The sequence below is a fragment of the Dipteris shenzhenensis genome, chromosome 13 (genome assembly GCF_047967505.1).
Source record: "Dipteris shenzhenensis isolate YYH24624 ecotype China chromosome 13, Dip_SZ_1.0, whole genome shotgun sequence".
NCBI classification, from domain to species: domain Eukaryota; kingdom Viridiplantae; phylum Streptophyta; class Polypodiopsida; order Gleicheniales; family Dipteridaceae; genus Dipteris; species Dipteris shenzhenensis.
In genome coordinates, this window is record NC_141608.1 from 33,238,679 (window position 1) to 33,261,687 (window position 23,009).

Consider the following 23,009-nt stretch of genomic DNA (forward strand, 5'->3'; position numbering starts at 1 on the left):
CTATATCTCTATCATTATTATCGTCATCATTGTTATAGTACCCCAAGATATCTTAGCACCCTAGCTTAAGCTCTGACCTTGGCAATCAAGTCGCAAGCCATCCATGGGCATATTGTATGCTATTCCTTCAACACCAAAAGTATTATTACAAATCCCAACCTTGACCCCATCAACTTGGAAGAGTATGAAAAATAAGAGCATAAATTTTAGTGCTAAGTTTACACATTTTGGTCCATCTCTTAACTCATGAAAGCTCTCAAGACGTGGCAACATGCATTATGAAAGCATGAAATATCCTTCAAATCTTTTCTATATCAATCCCAAATTAGTTATTGGTTCAAAAAAGTGAAATATCCAAAACTAATAGAATGGCACATTGGCACAAAGTAAATTATGAGTCTAACAAGGAGAGAATGGATCAAATGCTGCACATTGGTACAAAAGAAATTGATTCTCTATACCGGGTCTCCACTTGTGATTGCATTATTTGGCTTGCCTTTGTTGGGGAGTGGTGGGAGAGAATAGATGCATAATGACTCAAGATATGAGAACACAAGATGAAGCCAAAATGGTGTTCTATTCATTGTGAGAGAGGTAACTCTCTTTTATAGAGTGTGTGGGAGGTTGGCCTAAATCACAGGAACCTCTCCTACATCAAAGGAGATCACTCCTATATCATAGGCATCTCCTTAAGAGGGGGCCTCGCATTACATCATCACTTATGTCATGGTCCAGACACCTCACTACACACACATACACACACGTGACTACTGCTACTAGATGCACACATGCACCTTAGAGCAAGCCCTTGATCACAAATATCCCAACAACCTTATGGCTTTTCGCTCATCTCTATAGCTCAGCTCAACATAACACATGAAGGACCCTTTAATAAGCATCAACATATACCTGAAGGACCATGCACCAAATGGAAGCATGAAGAAAGTTTGAAGTAGGCTCCCACCATTGAAGAATGGTGTGATGGTCTAGATGGCTCCTTCAGGACAAGATGTGGTACCTAGATGGCTACCTCTCTTCATTCTTCTCATCTATGTTGCCCTTGTAGCACTTGCCAACATACCATTTGTAATCGGCCATGATGGCCTATTCAATGGACCCAATGGATAGTCCTATATGTTCTAGATCTAATGTTTTCAACAATACAGATCCCCTTCTCCATGATGAATGTCAAAAATTCATTCCTTATGTTACTAGCATTTTAATATATGCATAACACATGCACACACACACACACGCACACGCACGCGCACACACACACATGCACATGCACACGAGCATGCACACGCACATGCACACACATATCATGGGCATTCTGTAGCCTATCTTGGGGCATGTTAATTGATGTTGACAAAGATCTTGCTTAACTATGGCACCACATCCATCTCATTCCCATCTGCCATGGCTAGACACTAAGAGATTCCACATCATGTTTAGGAGAGTTCAAGGATTTAAACCTTAGACAAAGTAAATTTCACAACTAATTTAAGTTGAGAGGAACATCCATAACACATTGTATTGTACCATGAGATACCTTATTTTAAGGAATATGAACCAAGACCAAGTAGCTTATCACAAGAGCAAACATTGGAAGATAATGACTCACCTAAACAAATGATGAAGGCACCTGTCATGGCAACAGCTTTCAAAAGCCAATGTGAGAGATGTGGAGTTTTGGCGGCCATGGTTTGCCTTCTTTGGCCATACACATCAACAAATTAGACTTCAAATGACACCCAAACATGTGTTATGAGGCCTAAAATATTAGGAAATCCCAAAAGGAAAAATGGCATGCTATCCAGTTTGATGATGTGCAAAATAGCACTTGCAACAATGGTTTTATATCGCATTCACACTACTACCATGAGCTCCTATTTCAACACTTACTAAGTTTCTCAATGCGGCAGCCTTTCATCGGTATTAGAGCCATAAAGATTAACACCCATATTTCTATCAATATTAGCATCGATAATAGCGTCATCTGCTAGAAATAGCATCTATATTTATGCCTAGGGCACCAACTCAATATGTATCATGTTACTGCCCTCATCCAAAATCTAGGGTATGGGGGGACAAGGTCCATATATAATATGCATGGATTTCCTACAAAAGTTTTAATTATGCAAGGGAAAAATATGACAATCCTCCAGCCCTCCCTACCGCAAAGCACAAAAAATATGAAACATTTTAAGATTTGTACATATTTTACATAATATTTGAGACCCAAGGGGAGGGGGGGAAGAAGGGGGAGAGGGGAGGGGGGGCTTTAGAATGAGGGCATTAACAAAATATAAAAACCCAACTCCTTTCAAAATCATGTAACTTTTTCATGTGTTACCCAAATTTCAAGGTGTAAATACATATTTGAAGCTCTTTTAGTGTAGAACACAATCATGCTAATTTGATTAACTTTTACTCATGGCATATAGTTAAATTCATTTCATACTCAAATTTTCATAGGTATTCTTACTAAAGGGAGTTGGTGCCCGAGGTATTTACGTCGAAAATGCCTCTAGAATAAAACACAGCGTCAAAAAAGCATCAATATTCTGACATGCCAAAATTTGGGTAGTGTGGGATTCCAACCTATCCAAACCTTGCAAAAATTAAATCAAATTCAAATGTTTTCACAAACTAAAATCAATGTTCTTCTTTGTTCTTTAATCAATCGCAGTGTCACTAGAGCACCACTGGAGTCTTCATTGCGAGATTGATGCTCATCCTCTCGATCATCCGTGGCCAGGAACCATTTTTGGAGGGTTTCTCAAATACTAATTTTGGAGGGTCTCTCGATCATCTTTGTTCTTAGATGCTCATCCTCCAAAAATAGTATCTGAGAAACCCTCCAAGGAACTCGTACTATATTCACTTTCCAAAACTCTAGTAGAATGGGTATTGGAAGTGCTACAAACCGCCACTGGTTGTCTACTCAATCGAGTTGAAAGACCACCTAAAACCAAAATCCATGATATCTTCATGCAAGCTTTAATGAAGTTGAATGGGAAATGATATCCATATAAGAAAATGCTTACTTGGTCGCTGCAAAACTCTAGTAGAATGGGTATTGGAAGTGCTACAAACCGCCACTAGTTGTCCACTCAATCGGGTTGAAAGACCACGTAAAACCAAAATCCACGATATCTTCACGCAAGCTTTAATGAAGTTGAATGGGAAATGATATCCATATAAGAAAATGCTTACTTGGTCGCTGTGCATGGGTAGCACGAGTGTATCAATATGGTCATCCCAACTTTTTGTTAAGTCAATGGCAAACCCCCACTAGGATCCTTCCTGGTTGTAGCTTGAGCACCTCTATAGACGACTTTGAACCATTTCACCTCAAATATAAATACTTGGAATTTCCTAAAATTCGCTTGCAAAATATATTGTATGGTTCCAACATAATCTGTTTTGCCTACGATGATTTGTAAACCTCACACTAGCTCTACTCTCTTGCGAAAAATTGGTCATGACTCCTCGATCAATGTGCTAAGCTTTACATCAATTTTCTCTACTCCATAGTGATTTTTGCCATACGCCCACGTTGCATTGAATGAATGGTACTACAGAGGTAATGGATTCTTGTTAGTTTATACCAAAAGTGTATAGACAATTGTAAAATAAAAGCAGGATGATTACATACCTTTAGATTGTAACCTTGTGCAAATTCCTCCTCCCTATATGTCACAATCTCCCCTCTTTGACTAGCAGATTCATGAGTGTCTTCTAACCAATTAATGGTGCATTTAGCTGGCATTGTTGATAACTATGAGGGATGCTTCCTACCTCTATTGGCCCTTCGCCATGCTTTTCTATCGTCCTCTTTTTTAGCTCTTTCTTCTTCATATTGTTTGATCCATTTCTCCATAATTATAAATATAAAAGGTGCTCACTTTTTGTTGCAAGGTGATACTAGTTGTTTTCTACTTTCCCTTCCCTTGTCCGATCTCTCCTACTACGCATGGGTCATCACTATCATCCCAAAGTCGAGGCATGTCTAGCATGAGTTGTACAAGAAAATCCATAATATAAAACATTGACTCTTGCACAAACCAGCCTTCTACCATGCTTCCCTATGGTCTAGCCTTTTGTCTTACATACCCTTTCAACACCATAAACCGCTCCAAGAAAAAACATCCATCGACTATGCAAAATGCATGCATATGCCACGTCATCTTCCATGTGCATGAGTAGATGCAATTGGATGTCCATGATACTTGTTGGAAACGCCTTTGCAATCAAACATCCTTCAATTGCATATTTGGAATGGATGATTTCTTGATCTCTTTTGATGATATCCACCTGGATTTACATGTCAGTAGCAATGGAACTTGCTTTTGCAATGACAAGGAAAACTAGACATGCATTTTCAGACCCTTTGACATACCTTACAAATACATTGAGCTTGTTGATGGTCTCTAATGCATGAGTACTTCATCCCCACAAAACAATTGGAAGTACATACTATAGAAACAATGATGTGTCAATCAAATTGAAATAAGAGTTCAAAAATGGGTTGAACTCAAGTGGAAGTAATGTTACTTGAATAATTTTAGGTGAGTTTAAGGTTTTTGCAAAGTATCATGGCCATCAAGTCCCATTTGCATGCTTAGAATACCCCTGAGGCATTGATGCATGTGAAAAAGTAATATGAACCCTCTAAAAAATGTTGTTCTCCTACACCAAATGCAATAAAAGCCTAGTAAGGATCTTTGTACCATCATGAATTAGAGGCATGTTAGCTTTCATCCAGTTTTGTCCATGGATGCTGAACATGGCCATGGAAAATTGCCATCATGGGCCCATAAGGTCCCGGTGCCATTAGATAGGGATATAGATCTAAAACAATGCTCATAGGTTCAAAATTCATAATCCCTTTCAGGTTATCATCTTTTGAAATCTATCAAGAAGTGGATTAGAGACAAGCATGAAAATTTTGAGCCCAAATAGAAAAAGGTGGCAAAATTAGTGTATTTGATTTTTAAGGCTTTTTTTGATGCGTTAATATCGACACTTTCTTGGACACTAATTTTGATGCTAATCTCGATGCTGTGGGAGCTAAAACCATAGTCTTGAATCATGTTGCTATCATTCATCTCTCCCAACCCTCCACAATCTTCAACCACCTCTAGACCTTGCAAGCCCCTCTCCACAACTTTGGAGCACCCTCAAAACTTGCAAGCACCTCTCCTTTGAATCTGTGTACCAAGTATGTTGTTTTTGTTTTGTTTTGTAAGGTTTTTCTTTCCTTTCCCCTTCTCCCTTTCCTTCCCTTTTCCTTTCCCTTTCCTTCTTGTACTTCCCTTTCCCTTTCCCTTCCCTTCCCTTTCCCTTTCCCTTTCAATTTTGCTTTCCTTCCCTTCCCTTCCCTTCGCTTTCCCATTCTTTCCTTTCCTTCCCTTTCCCTTTCCCTTCCCTTCCCCTTTCCTTTTTAACCTTTTCCCTTCCCTTCCCTTTTTTTCCCTTTCCCTTTCCCTTTCCCTTCCCCTTTCCTTTCTCTTCTCTTTTCTCCCTTTCCTTTTCCCCCTTCTCCCTTCTCTTTTCTCCTTTCCCTTCTCCGTTCCAATTTCTTCTTTCTTCTATTTCCTCCAATCCTTCTCTTTAGTTTTTCTCTTGTCCTTCTTCTTCCCTTCTCTTTTTCCCTTTCCATTTGCAATGCCTTAAGCATTTGCAAATGAGATGGGGTAGGTTGTTTGCATTATTTTCTTAGTTCTACATGAAGTTTCATGCTTAAAGCTTTAAAGTTTTAAAGCAATAAGCATATGCTTCATATGCTCAAAGCTTTAAAACTTTGTGCATATGCATAAGATTTAAAATCTCTATGCATATGTTTTTTGGATACAGGCTTGAAGTAAATGCGTAAAGCTTTAACGCTTATGCATATGCTCTAGAACATCGCACATGATATTTCTTCTCGTTGTAAACTTGACCGCTAGAGAACAATGAGAACAAAATTTTGTGCATTTTCTCTTGGGCAAAACTTCCAAGGAACACAATGCTAAAGTGGTCGGAGCCTTTGCCATTGTGCTCCTTTGAATTTTCACTCAACACACAAGTTTCCTTCTTGCTATAAACCTTGGACTCTATGCTTCTTTTCCCCTTCATAGTAAGGGGAGGATGTTTCCTTGTTTACATAGAATGCATTTTAAAATTTAAATATAATGTACCATTTGATTTTCTGAAGGATGACTAGCGGAGGATCGAGTAGAGGTGGTCATAAGAGGCCCTCCAATATTACTACCTTGGGTAGTAGTAGCGAGAAAGCTCACGAACTACTCGCACAACTATCTCTTGATGATAGAGCTAGACGGCTGCTGCAAGAGTTTGAGGAGGAGAGATAGTGAGTGCTGGGTCTGCTGGCCTTCATAGAGATCTCCCAAGCTACCCCCAATGGAGCTAGGGAGAGAGAGAGTAAGTGCCAACGTAGATGCTTTGGCTTAAGTATAGCCAATGTTACTGGGGGGAGTCAAGCTAACTCCCAAACTTCCACCACCCTCCCCTATGAGGTTGATAGGGAGTTCGAAATAATGGATTCTAGAGGTATTCGGGTTATAAGCCAAATGCATGGGTTGGTCTCCTGTGAATTCTAGAGGGTGGTAGTGGATTTCCACAAGCAATCATAGACGAAAAGAGATTATGTCATTCAAACATTGAAGGAGGAGTTCCCAATGATGTTTGAGGGCTTGAGTTCGACAAACATTGGATGTTAATAAGGATGGCTACTGTGCTCAAGTCGTGGAGATACCAAATTCATAGGAAGGCAAAGGCCACAGGGAATCAAAGCATGCTTGGGTCCACCTAAAAGATTGAAAGATTGTGAAAAAGGAATTAAAGGATCCACAGAAGTATGATTAGCAGAGGAAGGTGGCAGCTTTGAGTAAGCATAAAGTGGGCCAATCGGGCTCGGGCAGGAAGGCCCGATTTTATGCTTTTTTTGTAAGTACCTATTGTTTCACTCTTTTAATATGTAATTTTGGAATGTAGCATTGTTGGTCTTTTCCCAAAAGTTGAAAGAGTGAGATCTTGACTCATCAAAATGCACTTATTCACACTGAGGGAGGTAAGGGCACTGAAAGTTCCTTGCATTTGGTTAGCTCCTCCTTTCTGTGAGGTGAGAATAAAGAATGCATGAAAACCTAGATGTGACACTTGAACATCCCCATCTAGTGTCCAAGTGCAGAATCCACACTGATGCTGTCACCTTCACCCCGCGTTGCATTGCAAAATCATCAACTTAAATAACATCTTGAAAGTTGTGATAATTGGATCAGTAATCTATTTTTGAAATCATTAAAATAAAATATTAAATTATCAATATTAACAAAATGTCATTATCTTATAGTTTGGTCTGCACCTCTTTCGTCATAACCCTTCGCACAAATATTGATGTAGCATTTGCTCTCATCAATGTTCGTAGGTGGTGCCGATGTAATGTTAGGAAATGAAAATGGGACAGGAGTGTATGGATGAGGAGCACATATATGTGTATGATAATAGGGCCAAGCAAATCTTGTCTTGCAGCCATTCTTCTTATCTTTAATTCACAAGTAAGGTATGGATGGTTAGACCCGAGCATTTTGTCCCTCTTTCAGTAAGAGTTTTGATGCATTTTAAACTATACATTCATGCTTGTGCTTCCAATTTGTTGCTTCAAATTCAAGAATGGATCAATGTCTCGAGTTACTCCAAACACTACTTCCCAAAAGAAAGACAATTCCTGACTCAAGAAAGGATGCAAAGAAAATGATGGCATCATTAGGAATGGATTACAAGTTAGTTCATGCATGTCCTAATGATTGCATCCTTTATAGAGGAACATATGGTCACTCTATAACTTGTCCACAATGCGGTGTATCTTGATACCGACAAGACACAGAAGGACAAAAGATTTTGAGAAAGGCAATGCGACACATGCTGATCTTAACACGCATCGTGCACTTGTTTTGTTGTGGATCCTTAGCTAGGCTTATGGATTGGCATTCTCGCAACCACTCAACGAATGAAACTACAGATGGAAAGGCAAGGAGACACTTAGAGAAGAAGCGGACAGAGTATGGGCTTGGGCCTCATAATTTGCATCTTGGGATGGCTATGGATGGTGTTAATCCCTTTGGACATCAATCCACATCATGGTCCACGTGGCCAGTAGTACTCACAATATGCAATATTTTTCCTTCGATGACTATAAAGAATATTTGCATGGTCAAGAAGTCATATTTCCTTGTTTTCGACAATGCATCACGCATGTGTGGGGGAAAAATTCCTTAGTGGTCTTCAAAGCATTCATATGGGACCTGATGATACTTTGTGTGGGCTTAAAAATCACCTACTTTAAGGCTCTTGCAAAGCATCATGCCCATAGGATACTATTTGCATGGTCAAGAAGCGATATTTTCATGTTTTTGACCATGCATCATGCATAGGCGTACAAAAAAATACCTCGGTCGACTTCTAAGTATGCAAACAGGACCCGATGGCCTTGATACTTTTTATAGGCCTTAAAATCATCTAATTAAGTCTCATACAAATTATTATGTCCATTGGGTACCATTTGCATGCTCAAGAAGTGACCATGCATCACGCATGGGCGTACAAAAAAAATACCTCGGTGGTCTTCTAAGCATGCAAATGGGACCCGATGGCCATGATACTTTTCATGGGCCCTAAACTCACCTACTTTAAGTCTTGTGAAAATTATCATTCTCATTAGGTACCATTTTCATGGTCAAGAAGCCATCTTTCCATGTTTTGACCATGCATCTCACATGTGTGGGGGGAAAATGCCTCGGTGGTCTTCTAAGCATGTAAATGGAACCTGATCGCCATGATAATTTGCATGGGTCTTAAACTCACCTACCTTAAGACCCGTGCAAAGTATCATGCACATAGGGTACTATTTCATTGTCAAGAGCCATATTTCCATGTTTTTGACCATGCATCACGCATGGGCGTACAAAAAAATGCCTCGGTGGTCTTCTAAGCATGCAAATGGGACTCGATGGCCATGATACTTTGCACGGCCCTTAAAATAACAATTTTTTAGAACTTGTGAAAACTATTATGCCTATCTAGTAACCATTTCCACGGTCAAGAAGCCATATTTTCATGTTTTTGACCATGCATCATGCATGGGCTTACAAAAAAATGCCTTGGTGGCCTTCTAGGCATGCAAATGGGACCCGATGGACATGATAATTTGCACAGGCATTAAATAACCTACTTTAAGGCCTACGCAATGTATCATTCCCATCGGTTACCATTGCAATGGTCAAGGAAGCCATATGTCCACGATTTTTACCATGCATCACGCAGGGGTGTACAAAAATATGCCTCAATGGTCTTCTAAGCATACATATGGGACCCGATGGCCATGATACTTTGCACAAGTTGCAAAGTATCATGCCCATCAAGTACCATTTGCATAGTCAAGGATCCATATTACCATGTTTTTGGCCATGCATCATGCATGGGCATATAAAAAAATGCTAAGTGGTCTTCTAAGCATGAAAATGGGACCGATGGCCATGATCTTTGCACAAGCCTTAAACTCACATAGCATTGTGAATAATTGTAGCAAATAGAATTCATTTTTTGCATGTTTTGTCATCATGTATGGATTATGCAATAACCTTTTGTTGTAATGAGCAATGTAGCCTTTGTAGATGTCTTCAAGCTCACCAGAATCCAAAGAAGAGACTAGAGGAGCAAATCTTTATCAACAAGCCTTGTGTGATTGTGCATGATACAGAGGACAAATAAGGAGAGTATGCACCATATCAATAGCACACATAAAGAATTATGGTCACTTCCAATTTTTACTTGAGATGCAATTGTACGATGAGCTAGAAGTCTCCTTTTCCCTTGTTCATGAGTGAATTCTTTGTCTTCTCATGTGACTTTGTCGAGTCAATTAACTAAATTATTTTCATGTAGGGAGATGAAATTATTCCGGGAATTGTGAGAGCACACACATTGCATAATCATCCTCCCGAGTTGATGTGGACCCAAGGTTATCAAAACACTCTAAAGGAATCGAGAGCCTGAAAAGCAATATAATGAATGCATTGAGAAGAGGAGGATGCACTAAAGGAAAATGAAATATAGGACATGATAAACACTACTTTGATGCTCCTTCACCCTAGAATGAAAGAGAAGAGATGTGGAACATAGGATAGCATGAGTCCTAAAGAGGAGAGCTTGCAACATGAAGCAAGCACCATGTTGTATGAAGTACAGAAGCTCTGATGAACTTGCACGTAGAGAGAGGGGAATTTGTGCCCTTGCTCAATGTAAGTCCTTACTACATCCATTTTTTTTCAAATGCTTGAATTGAATAACTAAAAGATATACTAACCTCTAACACTTGTGCCACATCTGACTGAATAGGAGGATGGAGACAAGTATTTGAATGATTCCCACCAAGAGGAAGGAGAAAGTGGAGGTGGCAAAGGAGAGGATGGTGACAATAGCAATGAACATGAAAATGCTGGGAGCGGTGGCTTGCACTGCGATGTAGACTAATTTCTTGTATATAGGATGTATAGGGAAATTTTGACCTCAAACAATGTAATAGGAAAATTTTGTACTGAAGAAATGCACACAATACAATAGAATGACCACTACTGTGTAATACATACCTTTATAGAAAAGGGTAGATTAGCAAGCCCTAATCTTCCCTTTAAAAATTTTGATCACAAAAAATAGCATCGATACTAGCATCGGAATAGCTTCGGAATGTTTTAACAGCATCAATATTAGCATCCATATTAGCATAAAAATCTATTTTCCAATGTCAATAATAGCTTTCATATTATGGTCAAAAATATATCTAGAAAATTATTGACAAGCATCAAAAATACCGTCGATATTACCGTTTCTATTAGCATTGGAAAGGCCATGTATTGACATATTTTGTGACCATAACATCAATGGTTTCCGTTTGACACTAATATCGACTCTAACTACGATGCTTTCCTGCGTTGGGAAAAAAATTTCATCAAAAAAGCGTTAAAAATGAGGTAAATAGTTGTAGTGTCAAGAAGAAATTTTTGTTATAATTTAGTTTCATATTCAATATTGGATTAGTTTAGACGTCAAGTTTTTTGCCAAATTTTGTGAGCAACACATAGGTTATGGATCGAGCAAGTTACCCCATTTGCAATATATTCCCTGAACCTCACAAAAAATGGTTATACCTTATCATGATTGGCTCAAATGGTTATACCTGATCATGATTGGCTCAATACATTGACATGAATGTGATGATGAATTGAAAACCAGCAAGGCATGGGAGATCTAAATTGGTGGCTTTGATAGCTACCACCTATACTAGCTACTAGGGCCACTAGGCTACTTCAAATCATATACATGTCTAAATGTGGTGATGAATTGAAAACCAAAAAGGCATGGGAAATCTGAATTGGTGGCTTTGACAGCTACCACTTGTACTAGCTACTTGGGCCACTAGGCTACTTCAAATTATATGCATGCCCACATAGCCCAATGGTCCATAGAAATTTTGGGTAATGTAAGCTAAGGCCACTATAGACTTAACTTAGGCAACAAGCCACCGTGTTGGTATAAATAATATCTTGGCATAAAGGTGATGATGAATCAAAATCAAGTGAGGCATGGGAGATTTGAATTGGTGGTTCCAAATTTACTTGGTCCATAGAAGGGTAATGTAAGCTAAGGCCACTATAGACTTAACTTAGGCAACAAGCCACCGTGTTGGTATAAATAATATCTTGGCATAAAGGTGATGATGAATCAAAATCAAGTGAGGCATGGGAGATTTGAATTGGTGGCTCCAAATTTACTTTGGTAATGGAGAATTAGATAAACTGTATGCATGCTTGCATGTGAAAGGACATGGCTTGAAATATGATGATGACAAGGATTCTATATTGATTGCTTTGATTGCTTGTAATGGATGCATTTATATCAAAGGATAATGCACAAGGATTCCAAGTAATGCAACTTAAGGCCACGGTAGTGCTTGACTTGCATGGCAAACCATCATGGTACTTGACTTGGGCCACTAGGATCCTTGGAATTACAAAATGAGAGAGAAATATATGGCTCAAATTATGATGATAATGATGAGAATTCCACATGGATTGTATGTAATTCATGCAAGCTTGATGGTATACAAGGGATTCCTCATGGCTTACAATTTAATACACAATAATGATTTATATGAGAGGTCTACAAACTACACCTGTGATGGGAACTAGCCCATTAGGTACCTAACTGGGACTCGTCATGCAATTCAAATACTTTTTTTGCCACCCTTTCCTTCAACTCCATAGTCCTCTCCACCCTAGCCTTCAAGCTCCACCATCTTTGCAATAATATAAGTATCAAAATTTAAACCCTTGCACTTATAAGTTATATGTATGTTGTAGGCTCAATTACTTTTATTTTGTTTTTTAGGTGCATGCTCTTCTCCTAGTTCCTCAAATCCAAAACCCACATAAACCCCTATCATATCCACAAGTATGCTCAAGGTGGTGGCTCTGCATTGCCATGATGTTTGTATGGCAATAATCCTTGCCTACAATGGTAGGGGTTTTTAATATACAGCATGAACATCTTGCATGTATATAAATCAAACCATCTTAGCATATTTTTAATAATCTTGGATGGATCTCCTACCAATGTGGATGAACAAGTTAGGAGATCTATGGCAAATTTCCTTTAAATTGCTTGTTGAGAATATATAAACCAAAAGAAAAAAACCGAATATATACCCCCCAATCAAAAAGTCCCTTCAATCCATAGGGTCTCTTATTTGTTTTGTGTACCCTTAGTTATAGTTGTACATATACAATTTATGTATGTTGGGTTTTGCCTATTTTCACAATGGAGTTTTACAACCATTAACTATTGTGTTACAAAAATTGATGCAAACAGGATGCAAAAACAAATGTAGGATAAGGTTATTAGAGAGAGAGAGAGAGAGAGAGATGATAAGATATGGTTGTATTAAACTTGTCTTGAGACCCTTGAGGATCTATGGGTTCTGGTGATCACTATCAACAATTGGTGATCTTTTACACACACAAACACACAGATGGTAAGATATGGTTGTATTAAACTTCTCTCAAGACCCTTGAGGATCTATGGGATTGGTGATCACTATCAACAAATGGTGATCTTTTACATCCAATGAAATAAATTAACTTAGACTGCTATGTAGTTAGCATTTGATGAGCTAGCTTTTTTGCTAGTCCAAGTATCTTGTTGCGATGTCCCAAAACTTATTTTAGATAACTTCCTAGTTTTGTAGCTCCCTGCTTTAATAGATTTATCAGATTGCCTTTATTGCCATCATATATTTCTTTATTGTGTGGATAGGCCTGGCATCTAAGGAGTATAGTGTTATGTTGGTAAATGGAGACACACTTGCATGCAATACTAGCTCATATACTTTGGAATCATCACAAAGGATAGAGAGAAAGGGAATTCGGGTAGAAGATAGTGCACTCTTTATCGAAAGCCACAAACTAAAATCACTCAACACAATCACTTATAGATGTTGATCCCTACGGGTCTTGTTGCATCTATTCACAAGATGTTGTATCACACTATTCTCAAGGCTGATCACAAAGCGTTGCTCCAAACACTCAGAGCTATAAAGACAAGCTTCACAGTGCTCTCACATAGACTGAACTACTTTGAACAAATCTGAATACATAGATGTCCATGGAGAGGTACTTGAGGTCATGTAGAGTTGAAGAAGAGCTACTAGTAGCAGCCCATAACCAATCTCAAGTCACGCTGCTTTGAACAAATTTAAATACATAGATGTCGATGGAGAGGTACTTGAGGTCATGTAGAGTTGAAGAAGAGTCGCTAGTAGCCCATAACCAATCTCAAGTCACGCTGCTCCCTCCAAACATCATAGACACTTGCTCACGGAGCCCAAAGATTTTGGGCAAATTCAAGCTGAGAGCCATCTGCTGAGGACCACGAGAGAGTCTCAAGGGTGGTAGAAGCCACTATGTAATACATTGCATGGAATAGTGCCACATGGCACTTACTTTTTAACCCATCTATCAACCTTAGCACCACCCCTTGTAGGTTTACCACTAACAAATACCAACATGCTGGACATTTTCCACCTCCCTGTGGGGTAGATTTTGCATAGTCTTTCTTCCCATGGGACTCTAGGTCTTGCCCACCTTCTCCACCTCTAGATCATGTGAGCTAGTATTCAATTTGCATATTAGATGCCTTTTAGACATTGATATACCTTTCTCGAGGTATTTTTGCATCTCGCAATTGTCCATTGGATTAATTTCCTATTGTAGAACTGCATTTTTGCCCTTAGGTCTTGTCATAATTTTTGTAGCATCTTCTGTGTCACTAACTCCTTGATCACACATGCTAACTCTGGTATAGCAGTAGCTATTATACCCCATTATTATATTTGAGAGAGAGAGAGAGAGTGAGAGTGAGAGTGAGAGTGAGAGTGAGAGTGAGAGTGAGAGAGAGAGTCTAGAAAGGAGCAAGGAGGGCCGAGCCTGCAATCAAGGAGCTAAACAAGGAGTCCTTGAGATGTAATCTGAAGGAAAGGAGTCTTTGAGATGTTATCTATGTAATCTGTGTGTAATCTATTGAATTATTAATCTTCTCTAGAGTTTACTTGGGCAATGTTTTCTCAGCTATGTGACTAGATATTGTCCTTTGATCCACTCCAAGGACCATAATGTGAGACAAAAGATTTTGATTTGACAAGTAATGTGAGATGAAAGATTTCGATTAGATCACTAATGTGAGACTGAAAGATTTCGATTAGTCAACTAATGTGAGACAAAAGATTTTGATTAGACAACTTATGTGAGACGAAAGATTTCGATTACACAACTAACATGAGACTGAAGAATGAGAAGGTCAAGCTCAATGAACTCAAAGATTTTGATTACCAAATTAGCATGAGACTGAAGATTGAAAAGGTCGGGCTCAATGAACTCGCTTCTTATTTAAGTGTAGTGCAGACACAACTAAGAGCCCATTATGAAATCTAGCCCCAAAACTCTGTACACCGATCCACCTACACCAAATATATGGCATACCCAAAAAACTTTGGAATACTTTTGTTCTATTTGAAAATGATGTTGTATGAATCTTTCTGTCACACCCATCCTAGACCAAATGTTCTAGGACCAAATGGTCTAGGATGGATTTACAATGGAAGTAGCCACTTTTTCTCCCATCCTGAACCATGGCCTTTAGACCCTGGCAACCAGATTCTAGAATGGGTTCCCATTTTTTAGGGATTCCAAAACATGGGAGGATGACAGGTGTCCTTGTCCCCATGTGGTCCCCACCTCCAACATGGTGGGATGGGAATAAGATAAAAATATGCATGGGACCACCTTTTCCCATTCCCATCCTATTCCTTCCCATGTGCTAAGCCCCTTAGAGCCTCCACCCATGGTGGACGGGATGCCCACTCAAGCCTTTTTATCTTGTGGAGAATCCTCTTATAAGAGAGGACACTCCACATGTACCATGATCACAACCACTCCACATGTACCATGATCACCCATGGTGGATGGGTCACGGGATGCCTACTCAAGCCTTTTCATCTTATGGAGATCGTCTTTTAAGAGAGGACACTCCCCATGTACCATGATTACAACCACCTGGACCCACTCAAGCCTTGCTATATTGGTGTGAATCCTCTAAAAGAAAGGACAATCCATGGACAACCAAAATTACCCACTTGCATCATTGATTGGGCTTCATTTTTTAGAAGTCCCTAGAAACCTTGATCGAAACATTACCAACCATAGCCGAGCCCTAGAAACCTTTGTTGTGAGATCGAGAAGAAATCATTCAAGACAAGCTTATCCACATGAATTAATAAGCAGATGCGCCAAATCTCCCCCCAAGCTTGGGGAGCATCGCACCCTTCGAAGAATGTCACCCTTTTAATTACCTCCGATGCGGCAAGTAGCTCGATCACCGCATAATGAGTAGAATTGAAATCAAAGTCCTCCCAGTGTATCACTAGTTCTTCACCTTGAATCATCCATGGTGTATCATCCCACCCATCGTCTCCTTGAACAATGCATTGTACATTCAGTTGTTGAAGATCGACATGAAGATCAAGAAAGAGATCTCGCCAATTAGTAGTTGTAATGAGCGGAGGACCGAGCACCAAATCCTTGAACTCGTCGAGAAGTGACATAAATATCCACCCTTCTCCTGTGGCGTGCGTCCAAGGAGTGAACTTGAAAAAGTTCAGAATCTATGATCTAGTATCAGATATGAATAGAGCACATGAAATGAAGTACTTTTGTTTTTTACAACAAGAGGGAACTCCCTACGGTTAGAGAGTTATAGTTCATGAGATTTCACCATATAAGCAATATCATTACACTCTCATCACTTCCTATTTGCTGCCCCATTGGTAAGTCTCCCTTTTCTTAATGGGGAGGTCTTGGGTTCAATTCCCACTCCTTAATAAAAGGAAAGGAGAGGAGAGGAGAGGAGAGAAGAGAAAGAGAAAGATAAGGACAAGAAGAAGAATAGGATAGGAGCGCAAGATCTTTTGTAGGAGCCCAAAAAGTCTGTCGTGATCTGTCCGCGACACACAGGTGCACCAGCTGCAACCAGGGGGCGTGCGGGTGTTGCAAATGCGCAAGAGCAGTTCTGCAGGCGCGGTCGACCAAAAGACGCATGGCGTCGCATAGAAGATGTGTAGGAACCGCATGCGGAATGTGTAGAAACTGAGAAGTTTTACAGCCGCAGAGATGGAGAACTGCAGGCAGAAGACACGTAGATTGGAAGTGCAAAAGCAGAGAACCACACACTAAAGGTCTTGCAGAACTACACTTAGTCATAGGAGTAACGAATTTTATGCCACTAGCCGTGGAGATTTCGATCCCAGCAACCACACCAATTCTATTATCTAGAAAAGAAATCAAGGCATGAGGCTAGACACTAGGCATGGCGACGCTCGAGGGCCATGGAGGAGAGGGAATGTGAGGGGAGAAGCATTAACATGGGTGGGGAAAAGGGATTAATAGGGGTGGGAATGAAGAGGGAGACCATGGCACAAAGAGGAAGGGAGAGGGGGAAGAGGAGCATGTACATGATGGGAGGTGGAATGTAGAGATGGAGACATCAAGGGAAGAGAAGAGAGTCATGCTTTATTTGAAAGGAAGGATGGGGGAAATCAAGGTAATAGCATAATGGCTTGACAAGAATGAGCGTGTTCCATCAAGGAATAGCCCCATCCTTTTATAGCCAAGAGAGGGGGTCTCTCCCAATAAATGCATCCTCCCACATGCATGGTGTGTGTGGAAAAGTCTCCCATGTGGGCTAGGCGGTTATGCACTCTCAATTGTGTGCGACAAACCTTGGCCTCATTTTTCCACATATATCAACCCCCATATCCCAAGTCTAAGATACTCCCCTAGTCTCTTCCCAATTTTATAATACATTCAATCATCTAGGAGGACAAGTAGAGGGTTGGCACAAGGAATCTCGCCACCTCATCCTACTTTCCCCATTATTTAACTTGCATTCTTGGACTATCTACACCCCCCCCACATGGGCCTATCCTACATGGAGGGAATAATCCAATATAATATCCATATCCACCTATTTTATATTACTTCTCCCATGGTCCTTGGTCCATGTCTCACTAAATGCAGGCATGGGACTGCCTAGGTGGAGGGGTGGCACATGGAGGAACCATGCCACCTTAACATTTTATAATATAACTACCATGGATTATGTACAACACACCTTATGGGTCCTCTTATGTGGAAGGGTGGCACATGGTCATGCCCTACCACCTCAACCCTGGGCCCTATGCACACCATATTTTATTATACTATTGCCACACATACAAGCACACACATATATTTATGCCTTTTACCTTGGTCAAATTTATCCATAACACCACCAGCGCGATAGTTTGCTTCTATTATTACAAGATGAATGGATGTGTAGGATGTGTGGATTTGTTATGGGAAAGTAGTGCGGTGGTTATTGGGATATACTAAAAACAAGCATGGGATGAAATTTGATGGTTAACAAAACGATAAACAGTCTAAAGGGGATTGTTTTAGTATAGCACTATGCAATAAATTTTCGGATAGCACGGTAGTAATGTACGGATACTTTGTTTACTATATGTTGAATGCGCGCCTATGGAGAGGTTGGCTATAAGCTATGTTACAACATCATGGGCATCATTGAGCTTTTCTTGAGGGCATGCTAATTGATGTTTAAATAGAGCTTACTTAATAATAACACCGCATCCATCATGTTCACCCTTGCCATGGCTAGACCCAAAGAAATTCCACATCATGTCTAGACCGATCAGGGATTTGAACCTTGAGACGAAGTAGAATTCATGGGCTAATTTAAATTGAGAGGCAACACCATCTGACCACACCCAATGTTGTTTTATATTTTCTATATGGGGATTTTCCTTTTTCAGGCATTCCCAATGCAATAGAAAAGCATGTTGCATAAATAAGGCGTCATGTTCCCTATCATTTGAAATGTAGAAATGGTACGTGCGTTGCATTGACGTGGACTCTTGTGAGTTAGCAAAACAGTAGATTGGCATAAGGCATGGAATAATCAAGCAAATGACTGTGCGTGATATGCACAAGAATTGTTATCTGCTTGTTGTATCAGTGAGTACTTTGTATCTCATCTTATTCTTGAAATGAATAATTTTCAGCAAAATTCATGATAGATACAATAGTGTCACCGGGAAAATTGGCAAGGCACGTCCTGAACTGCTTATCTTGCCAGCTGGTCGTGAAATTGTGAAGCACATATTTTGGGATGGATTGAACCACGGGACCTATAAGCTCCTTTGGCTGGGTGCTCTTATATGACAGTAGCCATCTCTTTTTATCAGATCCCAACATTGACATTTTCAAATCTTCTCCATTTTAGAGCAACATGGTTGTCTTCCCTCATTTCATTCGGACAGACATTGAATGTCTTCTTCTTCAGCTTCAAACTACAATGCTTGCATGTGCCGTGAATGCATTCAATCCTATGCCACTCACGGTCTCCATTTGGACAAACCACTGGCTCCCACAGAGACCTTGGGCTACAAAACATGTTCTCCTTTGCAACACACGATGAGGATCCAGGTGGCCTACAGAATGCGTATTCATTAGGGAGGCATGGGGATCGATCCCCATGGAGCAATGCTCCAACACGACTAGATCTCAAGTCATTCATAGCTTGCTAGGCCAGGTCAAAATCTATGTGTGTTTTGCAACAACAAACATTCCTATCTTTGAGCTTCCTGATGTACCACGGCTTACAATGCTCAAAGCTCCTCTGCCTAATTGAAATGTCCGAATTCTGATCCATAAACTTGAGATACAACTCCGTCTGCTAACCCAACATGCGGGAACAATAGAACAGTGAGCCCCCTTTTTGCTACTACTAAAAGAAGACAAAACATAGTCTAATTAAAGTATATAATGAAGCAAAACAATTTTCAACCACCGTGCTGGTTTAGGATAGTCACAATTTCAATCATCGGGCTAGTTTAGGACATGTTTAGGACAGTCACAATTTCAACCACTCGGATGGGGTTTAGGACACTGTCACAATTTTAACCAACCGGGTTGGTTTAGTCTGACGGTCTCAACTTCACATATCAGATAATTACAAGTATATTGCTTTTCATTTTCACCATTAAAAAATAACAATATATTGCTTTTCATTTAAAAATTTTCACAATTTCAATCACAATTTAACAGTGGTATATGACCCGAATAGCAAGAAATTAAATTTAACAAATTTAAATACTAAGAAACACAATAATTTCAACCACCGGACTGGTCAATAACTAATGTCTGTTTAACCACGTTGGTTCAAGACAATCACATAACTAGTGATTGAGCTGAAGCAGCCACGGTTGCATGATGTTCCAACCACCAGGCTGGTTTAGTAAAATAACAATATATTGCTGTTAATTTTTGCTCAACCATGCCACCGGGCTAGACAATAACTAATGTCTGTTGAACCACGCTGGTTCAAGACAAGCACATAACTGGCGATTGAGTTGAGCTAGCCTACAATTGCATAATGTTCCAACCACCAAGCTGGTTTGGTTTAAGAAATAAAACAAGTAAATTATCCCAAAGCTCAATCACAAACAACCACCGGGCTGGTTTAGGCAACACTGACCTATATTGTATCTAGCATGTGTATGATGTGCTCCTTAAACACTTTGCGTCCCGTCCGCTTCTTACAGATGTCCTTTTTATTTGAAGAAACTCTCGTATTTTTGTGCCAAAACGTCATCACTGTAGCAATGACTTCCGCACTTAGGTTGTCTCTCCTTTTCTTGCGTTCTATTGAAGCCCACAAACTTCTCGGATTGGGATGATCGTGCATTGCTTCTGCCCTACATTCAACTGCTGGAGCCACATTGGTCCTTATGATTGATAACATCTTTGACATTGTGTGCCCAAGCCGTTTCTCCTTTGTTTCAGGGGACACCAACATAGCTAATGTCGCCCTCTTTGCAGCTAGTTGATCTAAGCTGTGCACCACTTTCACTTTCTGTGGGCCATTTCTCCGGTTAGAGAGCATCGCTTCTTGGGTGTGCATCTCTCGAGGTGTTGGTAGGGTTGTTATTCTACAAACTTTAGGGTGCAAGCTAAAGCTTGTGAAGACTCGAAACTGGTAATCACCTGAATGGCTTGATGTTGCTGCCTCAAATGCTCCCACCAATCATGACACCACAACTTGTGTTCTTCGCTCTGATGGCAATGATTGAATGTGTGCATTTGCAACTGCTTCTTGCTGCTACTCTGCAAGGGAGTCTTCTTTCTTCTCGTTGTTTCTCCCTTCAAAGATGTTGCAAAAGTGTCTTCCGTTGTTTATTCGATACCGTACCAGTGCTTTCCTCGACCGGCACTCTTCCTTGTGCGCTGATCTAGTTTTTCAGCTTTCCTATCTTGCAGCCTTTGTCTGCTTCTCTTGCAAGCCATGGTGAGCTGCATGTTGCCATTGATTCCATGGCCACGATCAGTTTAGAATATACCCAGAGAACCTAGCTGATGAGGCAAGAAAATAATAGAAGACAACTTACATGAAAGAAGAAAATGGCAAACCAAAGTCTGCGCAAGGTCACATCGAGGTGCGTGCGAGTTGCAGGGCGTTTACAAGGTGGGAGCAGGTTGCAGGTACTTAATCTTCCAAGATTTGATGGGCGGGAGATGTGAAAATTTAAAATTTATATGGGAGTAGTAAAGTTTTAGCCATCGGTTTTTCTCCCTCCAGTGATGCATGTCAGCAGAATTGGATATCCCAAACAAGTACGATGTGGCCTAATATGCTTCAAAACACAAATAGGCCAAAGGGCATACTATCGGGTTTGATGCTGTGTATTATTAAATGCAATGACTCTTTGGCATGCTTATGATCCATATAGCAAGCAAGTGCATGGAAAAATAAACAATTCAAAATTGTAGATAGTGTTGGATTTATTAAAATATATTTTCACATGCACAAATTGCACTTTTCCAACTTCTTCCATTTTAGGGTAAATCTAGATACCAATACCAACAACTATCAATGTTTTAAGACTACCATGCAATAGTCCCATTAGTTTGGATTCCAAATTTTCAATCCATTTTGGTTTTCAACAAATCAAAAAAAAGTTATGGAGCATGCCCTCAAATGGGTATGCATCACTTTAGCACAAAATTGGAGGTCCGTTAACCCATGTCAAATGTTCTCATTTAGGTGTGTCCTTGGGTTGAGGAGAAGCTCACGTAGTGTACTTTTGAATGATTACTTAATTGCATGTATATATAGAACAAAATTTTGATGTTTTTGAATAAATTGCTATATCCTATAGTCTTCAGGATGCATGCATCACATGCAACATAGCACTTGCAATGCTTTAACCGTCTCATTCCCAAATCCTTATTCCATAATTTTTTTCTCTCATGTTCATGTTTGGAATGTGTACTACAACTTGAAGACAAAGTTTGCCGAATTCCATTGAACAATGCATAAGTTATGGGTCATGCAAGATACCTATATACAGAAAAGTCCCTGAACCTCACCAAAAATGGCTACACCCAAGCAAACAATGACCCAAAAGTAGTTGATTGGCTAAAGAAGAGTTATGCTTTGATGGGAGAAACACTCCATTAGGAACTAATATAGTGCCACAATGGGGCAAACAAGTGTCAAGCAATAATATCACCTTAGTGGGGTTGACTCAGGCCATAGCTAGTCGATGTGTGCCATCATGGCTTGTATGAAAACTTGATTCTTACAATAGGACCACCGTAACTTTTGACTTGGACTATTGGGCTAGTAGGTGTCTATCATGGTTGCAATAGTCACCACATGTAATGGTTGATGTGGCCATCACAATTTTGGACATAGGCCATTGGACACCCATCATGATGGTTGACATGGGTCACCAAAAAAGTTAATGTGTGCTACCATGGCAATAATCACCATCTGCATTTGTTGATGTGGCCATCGTAGTAGTTGGACATGAGCATCGGAGTTAATTCTCATTATTAAGTGGTTGACATTGCTAGTTTGAGCCTACACCATGCCACATGTCTACTCAAGGACCTTAACTATGGTTGCAAGTAGTGCACTTGCATAGTGCCATATTTTTTGCATTAGGAATTAGCACAATGGTTGCAGAAGCATAACTATAGCCTCCATCTGGCATTGACATAGTAGTGTTGTGCAATTAAGAGAGATGACAGTTGGTAAAATATCAAAGCCTGGGGAGTTTGAAAATTAATGACCTCCAATGTGATAATCATCACAACGTTAAAAAATGCTAACGAATGCATGGACTGTTATGGCACATCATTGTGAGCCTACCACTGATTTTGTAATCCTATCTAACAATGCACATCGCAATGTGCTAGCTACACTTGATCATGCTTCAATGACTTAGAGGATGGGTTGAGTTTGGAATGTCCTAGCGAGTAAATTGGAGGTAG